We start from the raw sequence: 19,242 nt of genomic DNA, 5'->3' as shown, positions 1-19,242 counted from the left end.
CAATGGGACGTACATATGTGTAGACATGTATAGGAGTGTGCTATGGGCCTCCACTCCTGAAAACACTTACTAGGAAATAAGCCCATTGAGCACATTTGAACTTACTTCTGTGTCACTAGGGTGACCATATTCAAAGGAGGACAGGGCTCCTGTATCTTTAACAGTTGTATTGAAAAGGGAATTTCAGCAGGTGCCATTTGTATATATGGGGAACCTAGTGAAATTCCCTCTTCATCACACCAGTTAAAGCTGCAGGAGCCCTGCCCTCTTTTAAATCTGGTCACTCTAGTATAGCTCCTGCAGCTTTAACTGCTGTGATGAAGAGGGAATTTCACCAGGTTCTGCATATATACAAATGACACCAGCTGAAATTCCCTTTTCTATGCAACTGTTAAAGATACAGGAGCCCTGTCCTCCTTGCCATAGGGTCACCCTATTATATGTAAACATGGAAAGGGTCACTCTTCTCATGTTTTTAAATGCCTTTTTTTTTAGTTTCAAAACACTTTTGAACACACACACACACACACACACACACACACACACACACACATATATATATATATATATATATATATATATATATATATATAATTAAAAGCACTTTGGAAAAACTAACACCACTCTTCCTTTTTTTCCTTTTTGACAAGTTCTAATATTTATCCTCCTCTTAGACAAAACGTTATGTCTAAAAGACAGGTTAGTAATATGCAGTACAACTGCTGTGTGTTCAAAGCCTCGCATGCTCAGAATAGACAAGCAAAAAAATCAAACCACATCAATTGACAATGATTTCTTTTTCAGGAGTCGAGTTGAAAAGGAGTCCACTGCATCGCTCACCAAAGAGCCTGAAACAAATAATGCAAAAACTTCGCACGGCATAGTTGAAAAGAACAACTCAAACATTATTGCTTTTATTGCCGTATTGGTAGTCAATGTGCTTCTTTCCCCAAAACTTTGTTTCCATGAAAACTAAATGACACCTAGAAAGAAGCTTCTTTCAGAGTCGATCTCAAGCGGAAATAAATTGGATTTTTCCCCCTCTTGCTTGCTTTGGGTGCATATCAAAGTTGCATCCTTTATTCTGAAAGGTCTATAAAATGTTAATCCTAACGATAAACTTCCTATAAAATGTTTCAATCAAGCCACTAAAATTGCATTCCAAGGATCCAACTTTGTGTTATGCTATAAACAGCATTGCCGTTTGACCCAGGAAAATAGGTTCACTTCTCTTAAATTGAGGGCTGCGTCGTGTTTAACTAAGCATCAAACCCTGGAAATAAATCTTGCTATTATAGTATAGAGCAGGGAAGCATGCGCTCACAGACAGTGAAACCAGCCATGATGGAAGCATGTGCTCATAGACAGTGGGTTGTGGAGAAACACACATGCACACACATTAGGGATGGGTAGGAGAGTATTTCAGTTGTTTTTGACCGGAATAGTTTCCACCTCCTGGAACTGAATGTGGAACCACACACCTTCTGCAATTTACAAAAGACAAAAAAATGCATTTCAAAATGTATTAAAGGCTCCCTACTTGGAGGGCAGAGCAGTGGAATTTCAAAGGAAGAAGTAAGAGTTCATTCATGCAGGATTTGCCATGTGGATTTCATATATTAAGGATGCACACAGTGCATCCTTGTTAAAGCCCCAAAATGAAGAAAAAAACAAAATAAAAACAGGTTCAACTACTGAAAAGGGGAAGGGAGGGTTGGCCATTCTAACCTTAAGGAAACCAGAAAGGTTTCAACAATCTTGCTGAAATTTGCATGTGCTAGAAAGAAATGTCTATTTTACATAATTTGAAAATTTGGTGCTTGGTTTAAAGGTGGAGAGCCTTGAACATAACTGAAGATTGTTCATTGGGCAGTTTGAGAGAACAAACACATTTATTATTGAGCAAACCTAAAAGCTTGTTCATGGCTACATGGCAAAGAAAGCCAATTTATTTGCGAAAACGAGTTTGCCTGGGAACTCATGACATCTTTGTTCACCAAGGAGTGGGTTAGTTCTGCCTCCGCTCTTATTCCCTCTCCCCACTAATCTCAATACTTCCCTGTAGCAGTGTTTGCTACTGGTCCACGTCCTTTGCAGGAGATGGAAAAGCTTTTCAGTTTCTGCACAAACCGTTAGCTCCTTTTCTCCTTCCTGTTGACTGGGTATTTCCCTTCAGAGTATGGAAATGTTCTGACAAGGCAGTGGGAGTTACAAGCTTTCCTTGAGTGCCTGAGGATAATGGTGCATTTCTGATGAGTGGCTGGTCATTCTTTCAACTCTCCCTACATCTAAACAAGCAAAACACCATTCTTACTCAGCCTTAGAGCTTTCTTTGCCTTGCGAAGACCGCGATCCACAGGCAGAGTTTGTTCAGAGTAATCGTGTTACCTGAAAATGCCTCTCTCTTTTTTAAAAAACAAGCTTTACTTTGTTCCAGAAGAATTGATGACAGGATTTATATAAACCTGGGAAATAACTCTGTTTGGAGCTGACTAGGAGACATTTACATCACCAAAAAGTCAAGTGAACTTTTAATTTGGCTTGCACACTAAGGCTACATGTGCCCTTTTGGAAAAGATTGGAAATGAGCCTGATTTCAGCCAGGCCAGGCAGGTTTGGGACGTATGAAGTTTTGGTAGGTGCTCAGCAAAAAACATTTGATGGAAACTGAAAGGGGCGTTTGAAAGCACCAATCCAGGCATTTAGGTCTGTGGCAATGCCCTTCATGTGTTGAGGGCCAACACATGGCTTTGGGACCACACGTCTCTAGTATCCCACAGCCTGAGACTAATAGAATGGGGTTGCTAGTTTTAGGGATATCCATCACTGGGAAATCCAGTCCTTTTTAGAGTCTCTGGAATTCCATGGTGTGACCCATTTGGCTTGCTTTTAGGAACCCAGCCACATGGTTTCTCCAGGTTAGGGGGACTTTTAACACTTTTTTTTTGTCTTGGCCATAATTTGCACAATATGTCATGGGCAACCCTTAAATGCCTGGAATAATGAGGTGAGATGGACCCTCGAGGCAATTTATTCCAGAGGTGTGGGGCCAATGCAGAGAAGGCCCTCTCATGTGTGGTCACTAGGAGTAGGCAAACTCACCCGCTTCTTTTGAGACTTGGCTTGGCCCAGAGAGAGCTGAGAAGCTGTCCGCCCTTGCTGACGAAATTGCACACTTTCCCCTGTTGCATCAATGGCAGCTGCTGAGTGAGGCCTCACAGGGGCCTCACAAGCATACTCACACCAAATGCACCCAACTGGGTCTGGGAGGGGGAACTTGGGGGAGTCCATCAGACTTCTGGATTCAGTCAGACACTCGTGACATCCATAGTGGCTACCTGTCCGTCTGCTCTCACAGGTTGGCAGATGTGAAGGGTCTCTTTTGTTGAACCTTAATGTGTGGGTAGGCTGATATGGGTGAAGGTGGTCCTTAAAGTCATTTGGTCCAAAACCATTTAAGGCTTTAAAGTAGGGTGACCATATGAAAAGGAGGACAGGGCTCCTGTATCTTTAACAGTTGCACAGAAAAGGGAATTTCAGCAGGTGTCATTTGTATATATGGGGAACCTGGTGAAATTCCCTCTTCATCACAAAAGTTGAAGTGCAGGATCTATACTAGAGTGACCAGATTTAAAAGAGGTTTTTGGGAGGAAGCAGCAGCCAGGCACCTCTCCACCGTGCCTGGGTCCAGCTCCAGCTGAGAGCCCCCTCCCTCCTGCTGTCAACTGTAACTGCTGAACTTTACAACTAAGATTGGAGTGCCTGAATTTGCTTTCCTTTCCCCCCTCCTCCTCCTCCCTCCCAATCCCCTTTCCTTTTGTGTCATGTCTTTTAGATTGTAAGCCTGTGGGCAGGGACTGTCAAGAAATACTTTTGTAAGCCTCTGTGAGAGCCTTTTTTGGCTGAACGGCGGCATAAAAATCCTTAAATAAATAAATAATAAATATATACAAATGACACCTGCTGAAATTCCCTTTTCTATGCAACTGTTAAAGATACAGGAGCCCTGTCCTCCTTTTCATATGGTCACCCTATTTAAAGGTCAAACCCAGCATTTCAACTGGGCTTGAGAATACACCAGTAACCAGTGCAGCTCGTGCAGTGTAGGGATTATATGATTGAATCAAATCACTCCCACCAATACTCAGGTAGCTGCATTCTGCAGCAGTTTCTGAACCATCATCAAAGACAGCCCCACATACAGTGCATTACAGTAGTCCAGCTGTCCTGACCGTAAAATGTTGTTGTTGATTATGATAATGTTGTTTTATAACTATTCTCTATATAGTTATTGTAAGGATTGTTCTGACAAGGAGGAAGAGGAGGAGAACCAACCACCACCACCTCCTAGTGTTGGCTCTGGTGAGCCAGGTGTTAACACCAGGCATGTTTTTCACTACTCCTATTACCTGCCTCTTTACATGGTCATTTCAGGCTTCCTGGGCTGAAAGGCCCTGGCCTGAATTTCAGTTGAGCACTAGGTGCACCCTGTTGATATTCTACTCTTGTCTGTATAGTGGAATCAAAATGCAGCTTTTTTAAAAAAAATCAACACGTGAACAACAAAGGCCATGATTTGTCAGAAACCTGATAGAATGTTTAAGAAAGCAAAGGACGCCTGCATCTTGTGTTGACATTTCATTAAGCCTTACACATCGGATGTATTGCCTTTTTCTGTCCATAGCTTGTGCAGTTCATTTCTTACAGAAAGACCTTGGTAAGCATATAAAAGGAGTTATTTACTTTGAGACAAGACAATAACAACAAAGATGTGATGGGATTCTTTACCCATCAGCATTTCCTCCCCCCTCCCTTCACCAACACTGGAATCGGAGATTAATTGGACTTTGCAAGTGTTTTCAGAACAATTTGAAACAACAAAGGAAGAAACCATCTTTCCTCGTTGGAACAAGGAGGGGAATGTACTTTTCCCCCAGAATTATAGACATATTGGTTTGGTGAGCTAATACAAAACGAATCTGTAGATTCATTTCACTACTCCTATGGACATACAAAAAGTCCTGCAGGATCAGATCCAGGACCTGTCTAGGCCAGTATCCTGTTTCCCACAGTGGCCAACCAGATGCCTCCAGTGGCCAACCAGATGCTTATGGGAATGGAAAGCCCATAGGACATGAGGCAGGCACGGCTATCTCCTGCTATTGTTCCCCAGCAGCTGGCATTCAGGGGTGTGCTGCCTCAGATCCTGGATATAGCCTAGAAACATCATGATTAACAGCCTTTGAGAGCCTTATTCTACATGGATTTATGTAATTCCTTTTAAAAGCCATTCAAGTTGGCAGCCACCACATCTTCTGGTAGCAAATGCCATTTTTTTTAACTACGTGCTATGCAAAGAAGTACTTCCTTTTATCTGTTTTGAATCTTCTACTGTTCAGTTCTATTAGACAAACCCCATTGGCTGATTTAGATCCAAGGTATGTAAGCTACAGCTTAGGGTCACACAGAAGGAGGAGGAGGAGGAGGAGGAAGAGAAGAAGAAGAAGAAGAAGAAGAAGAAGAAGAAGAAGAAGAAGAAGAAGAAGAAGAAGAAGAAGAAGACTAACAACATGATCCCATGACCACTACGTTCAACATCTAAGGTCCTCCTCCGGGTGCCTACTCCGAGAGAGGCTCGGAGTGTGGCAACAAGGGACAGGGCCTTTTCGGTGGTGGCCCCCAGACTATGGAATGATCTCCCTGACGAGGCTCGCCTGGCACCAACACTGCTATATTTCCTCTTTGCCCAGGCATATGGCAGCACATCTTAATCAGCCACATGTTTAGTTTTTTAACGATTTTTAATGTTTATGTGTGTATGTTTCTGTGTTTTAGAGTTTTAAATTTTGTATACTTGTTTTTATCTCAATTTTAGAATTTCTGTAAACCACCCAGAGAGCCCTGACTATGGGAGCGGTATATAAGTGAAATAAATAAATAAATAAATAAATAAATAAATAAATCCCATGTATGTTATACATAAACCCTCTTACAGACTGATTTCATTGGATACTGCATCTAAACCATTTGTTATAATCCACCCTGAAGTCCCCAACATCACTGCTCAGCATGGGGGGATATTAAGACCAGCCTTGGAGCTAGTCTCAGGGTGCAATTGCTTTCATGTTTAGACAGAAAAAAAGTCCTACAGCTCCCAGCATTCCTCAGCCAGCATGACTGGCTAGGGAGTGCTGGGGGCTGTAGGGCATAAAATTGCAAGTTTTACATAACTGGTTGAAAAATAAAGGAGACTTTTTTTTCCTGCAAAAGGTCTGAATACATCAATGAATGGATGACGGAATGAAAGAAGCCCGACAATCCATGAAACACAGATGGAAGAACAAAACAAAATCCATGCATCCCTACTCCAAATGTATGGGATGACCATCTCCATCATTCCCAACCAGCATGGCCCTGCTGGCTGGGGATGGTGGGTGTTGTTGTCAAAGACATCCAGAGAATCAGGTTGGGGATAGCTGCATTAGGTGTTCCCCATTGTTCCAGTTTTTAATTTCTGGATTTTGTTCCAAATGCTGTGTACTTGCAGTTTGCTGCAGCTCCCAGTTTCTCCAGTTTATGGTGATTTCTATACAACCTATGTACATATTGCCCTTCTTTCAAGACACAAGGGTGTGTGTGGCGGTGGGATTTAAATTTAATAATGAGAAGCAGATGAGATCTGCAGGCCACATTAGCCATCCCTCATCCCGAGAATATTTTACACGAAAAGGCTGGTAGATTACACAATATTCATTACTAATTAAATGAAGCAGGCTCTGTAAGAGAATGCCTCTTTCTCTCTCCGACTGCATATTTAACTTCACCCCAGATAAACCAGTACACCTCACTATTCCTGGATTTCTTTCGAAATGATCTCATTACCTGATGTGTTTCCTTCCAGAAATAACCAAGGACCAAGGAATGAAATGTTAAGTAGAGGTTTTACTAATTAGGAGAATGCTGCACTTGTCTTTTTGCCAAATGAAACTTTTTATGAGAAGCTTTTTCAATGTGGAAATCACCTTTAAGGCTAATGTGGCCAGCATCAGCAGAAGAATAATTTGGTGAATAGACCCAGCAATATTTTAGCTTACAGTCAATGGCAACATTCTAGCTAATAGATGATGTGTGGGCACTTGGAAATACACCCAGTGAGCCTAGTTCAATGGAAACATCATCTGTATAAATGTCAGGGATGGTGCAGAAACTCAGTGACAGATAATAAGACGGAATGGAGGAGGGGCTTAGAACACCTTCCTGGTGTGGGGGGTGGTTATATAAAAACGGGGAGCAGTAGAAGCAACCAGTAATAATGGTGCCCAAGGTGTCCCATGCCCTTGCTGCCACTATGGTGCAATTTGAGCTGGTAAGGAAATGGCACCCATTCACCCATGTGGATTGGAGTAGTTATCCTTAGGAATGTCCAAATTATGCAGTGTACTTCTTGTCTCAACAACGTCATACAAAAATGTGTATGTTAGGGAAAGTTGCATAAAACAATGTATACATTAGGGAAATTTGCAGAGATAGCATTGAAAATAAAAAGGGAATATTATTAGAGAAGTTGATCATACGCATGCATATATCAGTGAGAATCGTGTAAAAATGTTTGTATGTTTTGGAAAATTGCATTAAAAATAAATGCATTTTGTGCATCTTTTTAGAAAAGTTACAGGTTGATTGGGTGAAACTGACTTAAGATTGAATTCATGCAAAACTGACATGGACTGAAATTGACTGATTCATCCATCCCTATTTCAGTTGGGTATCATCAAATGCATCTAGAAGTATGTGTTCAATGTTTGTAACTTAGGCCGTAGCTAGACATGAGGTTTATCCCAGGATTGTCCTGGGGTCAAACCTGGAGGGGATCTACACATCATACTGAAGGCGCTTGCATGCGCCTCCAGTGCGTCCCGGAAACGATCGTGTAGATCTTGTCCCTGGAAGAGATGGAGGAAGAGGCGGAGGAGGAGGAGGCTGGGGAATCCGGCCATGTCCTTGCCGAGCTCTCTGCCCCGGGTGGCTCTTTCCCCGGCAGCAGGAGGCCAGCGGGGAGGTGGACGGCGGCAAGGACATGGCCGGATTCCCCAGCCGCCTCCTCCTCCGCCTCTTCCTCCATCTCTTCCAGGGACAAGATCTACACGATCGTTTCCGGGGCGCACTGGAGGCACACGCAAGCGCCTTCAGTACGACGTGTAGATCCCCTCCAGTTCATCTAAGGCCATAGCTAGACCTAAGGTTTATCCCTGGATCATCCAGGGGTCAAACCTGTTTATTTATTTGACACACAGGGGATCCAGTGCTCAGGCAGGGGCGAACCCTGGATGATCCCAGGATAAACCTTAGGTCTAGCTGTAGCCTTAGTGCCACACAGGGCATCCAGCATTCAGGCAGGGGCAAACCCAGGATGATCCTGGGATAAACCTTAGGTCTAGCTACGGCCTTAGTTTTCCTTGGATCAGATCTCTTATAGCTATGGAACCACTAATGATCATATTTGGCATCTCGATAACTTACTGGTTGTGAAAAATACAGAAATATGTATAGTTATACAACTTCATAGAATCATAGAATCATAGAATTGTGGAGTTGGAAAGGATCACAAGGATCATCTAATCCAACCCTCTGCAATGTGCAGAAAACCAATTAAACCATCCATGAGAGGTGGCTGACCAGGCTCTTCTTAAAAATCTCCAGAGCTGTAGAACCCACAACCTTTGTAGGTAGACAGTTCCACTGTTGTGTAGATCTTACTGTCAGGAAGTTTTCTGACATTTTCTGAAATCTAGGCAGGTATAACTTATACCCCTTATTTCAGGTTTTAATTTCTGTGACAATGGAGAATTGTTCTTGACCATCTTCCCTGTGGCACCCTTTTATGTACCTGAACCCTGGTAACATGTCTCCCCTGAGTCTTCTTTTCTCCAGACCGAACATCCCAAGTTCCTTCAGCCTGTCTTCATAGGGCATGTCAAGTTCCTGTATTTTCTTTGTTGCCTTCTTCTGAACCTGTACTAACCTGTCAATGTCCTTCTGGAAATGTGGTGCCCAGAAGCATACACAATACTCCATGTGTGGACTCACTAGCTCCTCTTATTTGTGGAGTCTACCTTGGGCTACAACAAGAGTTTTGAAGTTCTTTCAGCCTGAGGACCGAAATCCATTTCAGAGAACCTCTTCGGGGATGTATTCCAGAGGTGGGTGTGACCAAAGGCAAAAGGGCAGGGCCAAAATAACCCATAAATAAATAAATAACAAGATTTTCCTGCCAGTAACTAAGCCTTGAGAGGCATTTCAACCTTTTAGAATGAGGAGAGAGGCTGTATGAAAGCATAGATTTGGCTCCTAGATCCGTGGTTCTGCACCCTTGGACTACAGTTTTAACTGGTATATGCATGGAACCGGGAGGAAGGGAAGAAGATGAAAGGATGCATAAATGTACTTCCTGAAAACTGGGAAGATAGAGTTTTCTGGAAAAAAAACATGGCTGAAACTGGACATTCAGAAGGAATGCTGTTGCACTCTGTCAATTGGGAGACTTGTGGAATGCTTCCTGGAAAGTAACTGCATAGCTCATGTCTTTTACAGTCAGAAGACCACCAGTCATCAGCCCTTAAGTTCCCCTTGAGTTAATTTTGCTCAGAGAAGCTCCTCTCTCATAGCTTTTGTGTCCATGTGTTTGTGGCTTAAAGGAAGTAAAATATTTATTTGCCTGATACTCAAACATTCTCAGGTGCCATAATTAAGGCTGGGGAAGATTGCATTCTGTTCAATCATTTATTGACTTAATTAAAAGGATAGCCTGAATCCACCTTCCTTGGAGCTATGCTTTGAATAAAAATCACATTAAAAAAGCCTAAAACAGATAATAAACCCAAGACACTGGCTATTTAATTAAGAGAGAGAGAGAGAGAGAGAGAAGAACCTCCCTTCCTTCCTTGTGTTGAGTATTAACTCTTATTCCACAATTGTCCCTTTTGGATAATAGTTTACCCAAAGCTTCTAAGAGCCCTGAGTGCCAAAGAGCAGGTGGAAATACCGTTATTGGCTGATGGCATGTGCCATTCTATGGGAAATTTTGAAATAGCCTGCTGCTTGCCTATAGATGTTGGAACGGTCCTCTCTTTTCTCCATTTTCTCACTGCAGTCTCATCTCTGTTTTTGAGACGGCCAGCACTTCCTTCAGCGAATCACTTTTGGCTATCCTTTGTTTGATTTTTTTTAAAAAAATGTATATACCACTTAAATCCAAAGCTTTCAGAGTGGCTAACGAACAACATGAAACAATACAATAAGCCAGCAATTTATCATCATCATCATCATCATCATCATCATCATCATCATCGAACTAATCTATGGTATAAAATATATTGTATACGTTGCAAAGGTCTGCCTTGATCACCCTCCTAAAGCTCAGTGAAGCATATCTGTGAAGCAGCTTCTACAATGCGGGAGAAATTACTGGGACTGAAGGAAGCTGCCTTAAACTGAGTCAGACCAATATTATCCATCCAGCCCAATATTAACAACACTGAGTGGTAGAAGGTGTCTCGAGTTTTAGGGAGGCATATTTACTGCCCTACCTTGAGATGCTGGTTATCAGACGTGGGACCTCCTGCATGCAAAGCTCTACCACCCTGCTGTGAGCTATGGCCCACCCTGCTGTGCCACCAATCTGAGAAGGCCTTGTTCCCTGCAGACACCTATTTTACTTCAGAAATTGCTGGGGCCCTCTAATCTGGGCCTCCTCAAAGAATATTAGGGAAGGGGCCAATGCTCAGTGACAGACCACCTGCTTTGCATACAGAAGGCCTCAATTCAATGGCCGGCATTTCCAGACATATCCATCTGAAGCCCTGAAGATTCCCTCTCAGTCAGGGAGGACAATACTGAGCTAAATGGACTTATGGGATCCCTCATATGGCAGTTCCATATATATATATATATATATATATATATATATATATATATATATATGAATGATAGCTTAAGGCCTTCTTATAAATGACAATTGTGGCACTGTTGGGATTTCTGTAAAAACCATTGCAACTTTCTTAAACAAAATCCACATTCTTAGCTGTTCTTAAGTGACCGTGCATCCAAACTCATATCTTCAGGTTAAAAATCAAAATCTAGGAAGCAATCCTAAGGTCACAAGTTAATATTTATCTTTGTCCCCACTGCAAATGATGGATACCACTCGGAATATTCAAAACATCGGGAATCTAGTCTCAGGAGCAAGCTCACCCTTAGTTGGCTAAGCAACTTTTTTTTGCCTTTTGGCCAGTAGGTGGAAACACTTGGAACTTCACATTCTCAATAAACTGGAGAAGAAGAAAATAGCCAAAGTACATGTGTTCATATTTACCCATTTTCATCTGCTCCCCTCCTGTCTCCTCCTCATTTTCTCTCTGTTTGCCCTCAGTTCCAACCTCAGTATCTGAGGAAGTGAATTGAAAGGGCTAGCTATTCTGTAGGCACACCTGGATGCTGGTGGACTTCTTTAGGACAGCCTGGCAGGCTTCTGTGATAGATATAGCACTGAGATGCAATTCTTTTCATGCTTATAATTAGACTGATGGCATAGCCATGTAAACTGCTGTGCATTTTAGGCAGGAAGCATCCTCATCCTCATCCTCATTGTCATCATCATGTATTGAATGTTTTCTTCTGAGTTTCCCTCTGAGATCCTGTAAAGTTCCATTCCTAGGCCAGATCTACACCAAGCAAGATATGTCACTTTGAAAATGGTTTGAAAACTGTATGTGGAGTGTGTCCTGGGCCCCAACAGTTGTCACTACTGTTATAAACAGTTTTAAAGCAGTAGTGTAGATCCTGCCCTGGACACAGAATGAAAAAAATTCTTAAGTCTCCATACCCTCTAGCATGCCAGAAATTAAAGTAGATAAGGGGCTGATCTACACCAAGCAGGATATAACACTTCTAAAACGGTATGAAAACTGTATTTGTAATGTGTCCTGGGCCTAAACAGTTGTCATAACCATTGTAAACCGTTATAAGCAGTAGTGTAGATCCTGCCATGGGCAGGATCTATACTACTACTTTAAAACAGTTTATAACAGTAGTGACAACTGTCAGGGCCCAAGTCACACTCCATATACAATTTTCAAACTGTTTTCAAAGAGTCATATCCTGCTTGGTGTAGATCTGGCCCAGACCTTTTTGGGCCTGATGGATTCCCAACCAGCTTGGCTTGCATCCATGAGACGAGCTGCTGCTTTTATCCCAAAATGTGGAAACTGTCTTCAGGTTGTTGATGTTTTGTGAATAAAAAGTTGTACAAATTGCAACCATAATTTGCACAAATTAGGGCCATAATGTGCTTAATTTGCATACATTGCAGCCATAATTTGTGCAAATTAAGCAAATTGCTCCTGCAACTTCAACAACTTTTTATTCATGGGGTGGGTGGAATGAAAAATACATGAGCTGGCTTGGCTCAATGCAGATTGAGTTGAGCCAGCTCAGGGGGAAGTGAGCCAAAGTCTGGGAAGCTGAGTTGATGAAAGCTTGACGACCCCCAATCACCAGGCAGATTCCTCCAACATCGCTATATAAAATATAAAAATGGTTAGTGATTAAAGAACACTATCAGTTCATTGTCCTGCATGTGATTAGGATTCTAAAACATGCAAGAAGACTACATGAGCACAACATGTTCCCCAAGGTAGAGATTGAGCCCCAAACATGCAGGGGGCTGCACAGATGTGCACTTGGAACAGACAGAGACAGACAGACAGACAGACAGACAGACAGAGAACTGAATTTCTGGTGCTTTTTCCTAGATGTGTAAATCAACAAAACTCCCTAAAGGTCACTGGATTTCTCCAAATTCCACCTCGAAGGTTGTTCTGACTCAAGTCCAGATCAGATTTAGGGATATTGTGGGGGGTCCGGTTGGATCTGGGAATCTGGCAGGGAGCCCCCTGTCCAGATCACTGGATCCGGCTTACCAAGCCATGGGACACTCACGCATGTCGTTGTCAAGTGCTGCACTGTTGGTGAGTGCCCTGTAGCTGCCAGCTTCCCCTGCCAGCCTTCCACTTCTCCCCATTGTCCGGAAATGCTGGGCTCCCGAAAGTGCACAGATCTGATCTTGTGCCCAACGGCTGCTGTAAATAGGCATTTCCGCAAGATTGGAGGTGTAAAAGGGGTGGTTGCAGGGCACTCACAGACCACACAGCAAACCATCCTGGGGTTCACACAGTGTGGCTTGCACAGGTGAGTGGAAGCAGCGAGGCCACGAGTGCCTGCTGCTCACGGACCCCAGTGAGTCTGTCCATACTTAATCACATTGCAGGCTTTGCTATATAAGAAAATAAAAAATCTCATGCGTACTTTTCCAAATGTACACATCAGTTGTGTGCATCTTTGAAAAGTATGCATCCACCTCCCATTGATTAAAGTGTATTTGTGCACATTTTTCAAAAGTATGTGCTTTTTCATGGTCATTTTTCAAATGTATGTGTGATGTCAAACACATTTGTTTGGTCCATGAATGTCACTGCAAGCTTGGAAATCTATGGACTGTGACCGCAGGTGGAGTTCTGAGTCCATGTTTGATCCAGAAGGTACGAACTGGGGAAATCCTGATTAAAAATGAACTGAGATAAATGTTTCTCACACACTCTGCCACTCTGGTTCAGTTGAACACTGATGACTCCAGAACCCCAAAATGAAGCATTTAACTGTTGTTTCCTGTGAAGATTTACAACACAATGAAAGCTGTGGAGGGAGTCAAGATGGAGAGCATGTGATGATTACTCTTGAAAACCTTCAAAGTGTTTTTTTCTTTATGTCTTGAATAGTAGGAAATGAAATTCAATGAAAAAGAACCAGAGAGAGGGGGGAGGGAGAGAGCGAGAGCCCAAAGTTAAAAGTCTGCAATACTTTTAAAAATACATAAAGCAGTGCAGGTGAAGAATCAATACCTTATATCTCTTTGCTTTCAGTTTATAGATGTTTAAAAATACTGTCACAATGACAACACCCGAAGGCAGCAACTTTTAATAAAACAAACCTTTTATTTCCCCGTAGTAGATTTTGGAACTACATTCCTCACTGATTTAAGAGTACTGAGGGCTGTCTCTCCCCCCCCCCCCCCGTGAGTGTGTTTTTAAAGAATAGATATGTTTTTAAAATCTTTTTGTTTGCAAAATAAATAAATACCCCAATTTTGAAGTTTTGGGGCTCTTTGAATATAAGCTAATTTTGAGCTCCAGACACCATTTTTTAATTTTAATTCTTAAAATATTACTTTAGCACCATGTGTGGGTAGGAGCTGGACAACCACCTGCCAGGGATGCTTTAAGTTGGATTCCTGCATTGAGCAGGGCTTGGACTCAGTGGCCTCATAGGCCCCTTCCAACTCTACTATTCTTTGATTCTATGAGATGCAGCCTGCTGTGAGGGATTGGGGGGGGGGAATGGCCCCCAGACCTCTGAAAGTTGCCTTCCCCTGCATTGCATTGTGTTATTCTGTAGCCTGTTGCTCTACCGAATCAGCTGGGACTTGTTTCAAAACTGCTTCTTTCACAAAGCATAACAGACCTCCTATGACTAACTATAAGGAAATAGAAAGGGAATCCATGTCCCCAGACTACTCCTGGAGTCTATGACCTGTGATAGGATATATACAAGCAGCTATTTCACCAAGTAGTAACATATTGCAATGGGCAAGTACCCATCCATAGGTTAAGCGGAATTTCTGTGTATTATTCCTCCATCTTGGAAATGGATACATTCTTATTTACCCTTCTTATTACAGGATGTAGATGAATCCATTATTGGTGTATGTCTGTGCGTGTGAACATGTATGTGTGTGAGAGAGTATTTATTAATTACTTAATTTACCATATTTTTACCCCACTCTTCAACAAGGCATTGCTTGGGGTTGTATTATTTGGTGTCTCAACACCTACAGTTTAAATGTCAGTTTGTTTAAATGAGTGTTGTCAATTTGAAAGGTGATGCCTGAGATGCCTTTGTTAATTATTTAAGCTGGTGTATTTGTATTCCTTTTTTCCCCACCCCTGGATCAACTCTCCTGATTGCAATGGCTTTCAGCTATAAAATGGCTTGCCTCAATTAAAGATTTGTGTGGGGTGTGTGTGTGTTGTTATTGTTAAGCAGGGGAATATTAAAAGTCTCCTGATGGGATGGACAGATGCTCAAATATCCATCAAAGGAAAAAATTGCCAATTGAAAAGTGGTTATTCACTTTTAATAGGATTGCAGGAGGTCAAACTATATGTGATGTTCATCTCGTAGCGCAGTGTTGTTGTTGATGATGATGATGATGATGACAATGATGACAAATGGCTAGCATGGAAGGTGTATCTGGATCAGAAGCAATACTATCATTAGGCAAAGTGAGGAAATTGTCTCAGGCAGCAGAAGCTGGGAGGTGACAGCAAGGAGAGAGCTATGTGCAAGGTGACCTGTCCTGAGTCCCCCACACTAGTCTGCTATCTTCAGCTGTAGGCCCTTAACTGATGCTAAAGAAAGATTTAAAGTTGGCTTTTGTACATGGAGCTGGAGGGGGTGCCATGCTGTTGATTTTGCCTCAGGCTGCAAAGTGTCTTGTCCCAGCCCTAGTGTGGATCAAGACCACAGTGAAGGGGGCAAAGGATTAAATCCCCTCCTGCGCCCATGCATGCTAGGTTTCCAATTCAGAATGGGAGACTCACACTGGCAATTTGCCCCTGAACACAGCAAACATGCACTTAAGGGTGGTCCTATATGATTAACATAGTTATTTTCCAACAGTCTTTGCTTCTCAGCTATGATACGAGGAAGGAGAGTTTCCCCAACACTACTAAGACATACTAGGGGATGGACATGGGACATTCTGTATGCAAAGTATATCTTCAACCCCTGAGCTAAAGATACACCACTGATGTAATAGAAATGCCAGCCCACTGAAAATTACATCTAAGCTTTGCCTGTTTGAGGTTGCTGATTTGGCTCAACCTTCCTAGTCTTCTGCACTGACCCTTGGTGTCCTGATTTAGCGTGACCATATTTTGGAAACCAAAAAGGAGGACAGCATGGTCGGCCCCCAAGGGGGCGTGTCCAGCACCAAGGGGGCATGGCCACCCAAACATAGCCTTGGTCACATGTCTGATTTTACAGCACACATTTAAGACAAATCTGTTCTACATAACATCTTAATGTTAAAATCACTGAAATAAAGAACAAGTGAGAGATTCAATGTATCTGAAATTAACTTCACTCACTCCTACTTTTGTAGGTTTTGCTGTACTTGGAAGCTTTTGCTATACTCTGTGTGTTACATTCTCCCCTTCCCTCAAATATCTTTTCTGACTGTATCTTCACTCATTGCAAGCTGCTGTTGTTGTTAACAGGGTTTGCTACTGGCCGGCTGGATGGCTGGTTTTTTTTAATTTCAATTTTTTAAAAAAGCTTGTGTATAATTGTCACAAGTTCCTCTACTCTAACATTAGGGTGGGTGTTGTGGCAGTGAACACGACTTTGCCCATTCATACTTCTCACTTATATACATTAGCTTCTCAAGGCTTGTGTGTTGGAACCACTTCGCACATCCAGACTTTGAACTCCTGTCTACTTCCTGCACAAACATGCGACTCTGAGACCCTCTTCCTAATGCCCTGCGTTTCATGCCAGCACCATGGGGCTAAGTTACAATAGGTGTCTCTGGGTTGTCTGTGCAGCCTCTGTTGTCTCTAACTCTAAGTCATTGCAGATAAACCAAAGCCTCCAGCCTCAAACAATCTCTCTCTCTCTCTCTCTCTCTCCCTACCTCCCACCCCAAAGTCTCCCAATGGTCCAGCTAGGCTGCACACTTGTGGCTTGGGATATTGCTTATTGCAGGTTATTGCTTGGTCATGTCTGGTGACTCTATTATTATTATTATTATTATTATTATTATTATTATTATTATTTCCCACCTTTTGCCCAATACTTTAAAAACCTCTGCCACCAGCCGCCTCCACCTCCTCTCCTCCCGCACAACTTTGATGCACTCTTAAAACACTCTGTGTGGCAAGTCAGCCTCAGGGCCAAGCTACAGTTGCATCTGGGTTGCCTTCAGCCTCTCTCTGCCTTATGCCAGCCTGCCAACATTTCCAGCCTCAAATAATCCCCCACCCACCCCTCTCTCTCTGCCAAAGTCTCCCAACAGTCCAGCCAAGCTGTGCACTTGTACCCTTTGGCTGGGGGTAGGACAACAGCTTATGACTTGCTTGCATCTGTTGACTCTTGTTTTTTTAAAAAACTCCACTGCCAGCTGCCTCTGTCTCCACCAAAAGAGGAGGTTTGACAACCTGAGTTTGAAGGATATGGCTCCAGTAGTTTTAAAACACAATAATTTTAAAACTTTGAACTTTAAAAAAAAAAATCCTAAAAAAATGGATGAACAGATCTGATTCAAACTTGGCATGGATAAGTCCCTCCTTATGAGCTATCATGGTGCCAACTTTCAGCCCTTTATCTTTAAAAATGTCATTTAAAAAAATTATTTTAAAACCTCAAACTTTTTTAAAAAACTCTAAAACTGGACAGATCTGTTTCAAGCTTGGCATAACTAAAGTCCTTGTTAAGATCAGTCATGGTACCAAGTTTCATCTCTTTATCTTTAAAAATAACATATATATTTTTTAAAAAAATTAAATCATCAAATTTATTACATTTTTATACTACCCAATAGCTGAAGCTCTCTGGGCGGTTCACAAAAATTAAAATCATGAAGAGCATAAAAACATCCAATAATTTAAAACACTAATACAAAATACAATATTACAGCAGCCACGGTAGTGGCTGCTGTATGTTAAGGCCCATCAGTAATCTGAGCATTCCACAATGTTAATTTATTTAGCGGGGGGGAAGGGGAATTTAGGGTCCTAAAATGAAAAATATTTCAGGAATCTTTCTGAAACGCGGTACTGCCAGAAAGAAATGCTGGCTTTACATTCCCTGCGCGTTTCAGGGAGATTCCTGAAATATTGAGGTCTGGGTGGGAGTTTAAAGGAGAAAAAGGGAGAGAAAGTCTGTCCGTCACAATCTGCTTTGTTTTTCTCGGGGGTGGCGACTTTTTTTTTGCGCACTCGTAGCGCAAAAGGGGAAGCCTCCCGGGGGAATGCATAAACAGGATTAAATTCCCCTATCCATCCGATTGATGGAATGGCCTTTCTTTTTTCGAAAGACCGTTCCATCAATTTTTAATTAATTTTTAAAATCCCCATGTTTCTCAATGGGGAATCTGATAAGCTCACGCATGCGCGTGAGCTTCAGAATCCCCAGAGGGAAACGGAGAAGCAGGGAGAGCACGGCCGGCGCTCATCCCCGACGGGCCAGGTAAGTGGGGTGAGGGAGCTTGCCTCCCAGGCCCGGGGGGGGGGGGGAAGCGGAGACTTACCGTCCTCCTCCACCGTCCGTCGCAAGATTAAATTTACACCATGGCTTTAAGCGGAAGTAAAGGCCAAGGTCTTTACTTCCGCTTAAAGCCACGGCCTAAATTTAATCTTGCGACGGACGGTGGAGGAGGACGGTAAGTGATGTTGTGCGGGGTGGGGAGGGGTGATTTCCTGGTCCCCGCTGCTGCCTACAGCTGCAGTGGCGGGAGGCCAGGACCGGGTTTTGGGGGGGAATCCCCTGGGCCGCGCCGCCGCCCCGTAGTTGCTACGGTGGCGGCAGGCCGGGCCCTGCGGGACGGGACTGGGCCGCGCTGGGGCATCCGCGCGGTCACTTACGTTCCTATGATCACTTCCCGGTCCAGGCTTAGAAGGCAAGACGGGGGGTTGGAGCCGGATGCTTTAGAGCGCTAAAGCGTCCGCCTCCAACTCCCCGTCCTGGCTTCGAAGCCTGGACCGGGAGGTGATAATAGGAACGTAAGTGACCGCGCGGCGGGGGGGGGGTGGACGGTGGGGGGGGCCTAGCCGGGTGGGAGGGGGGGGAGAGGAGGTATTACTTACCTTTCTCCGTTCACCTCCCGGTCCAGGCTTCGAAGCTAGGACTGGGAGTTGGAGGGGGACACTTTAGAGTGCTACACCATCTGGTGCACCGCTCTAAAGAGTCCACCTCCAAACCCCCGTCCTGGCTTCGAAGCCTGGAACGGGAGGTGAACGGCGAAAGGTAAGTGACCGCGCGGTGGGGGGTGGAGGGATGTTGGAGAGTGGAGGGGGGGGCCCTAGCCGGGGGGGGGGAGAGAGAGGATTACGTTACCTCCTTCCTCGTCGC

This window comes from Elgaria multicarinata, chromosome 1, assembly GCF_023053635.1.
Source record: "Elgaria multicarinata webbii isolate HBS135686 ecotype San Diego chromosome 1, rElgMul1.1.pri, whole genome shotgun sequence".
NCBI lineage: Eukaryota > Metazoa > Chordata > Lepidosauria > Squamata > Anguidae > Elgaria > Elgaria multicarinata.
This window is presented reverse-complemented; position numbering follows the sequence as displayed.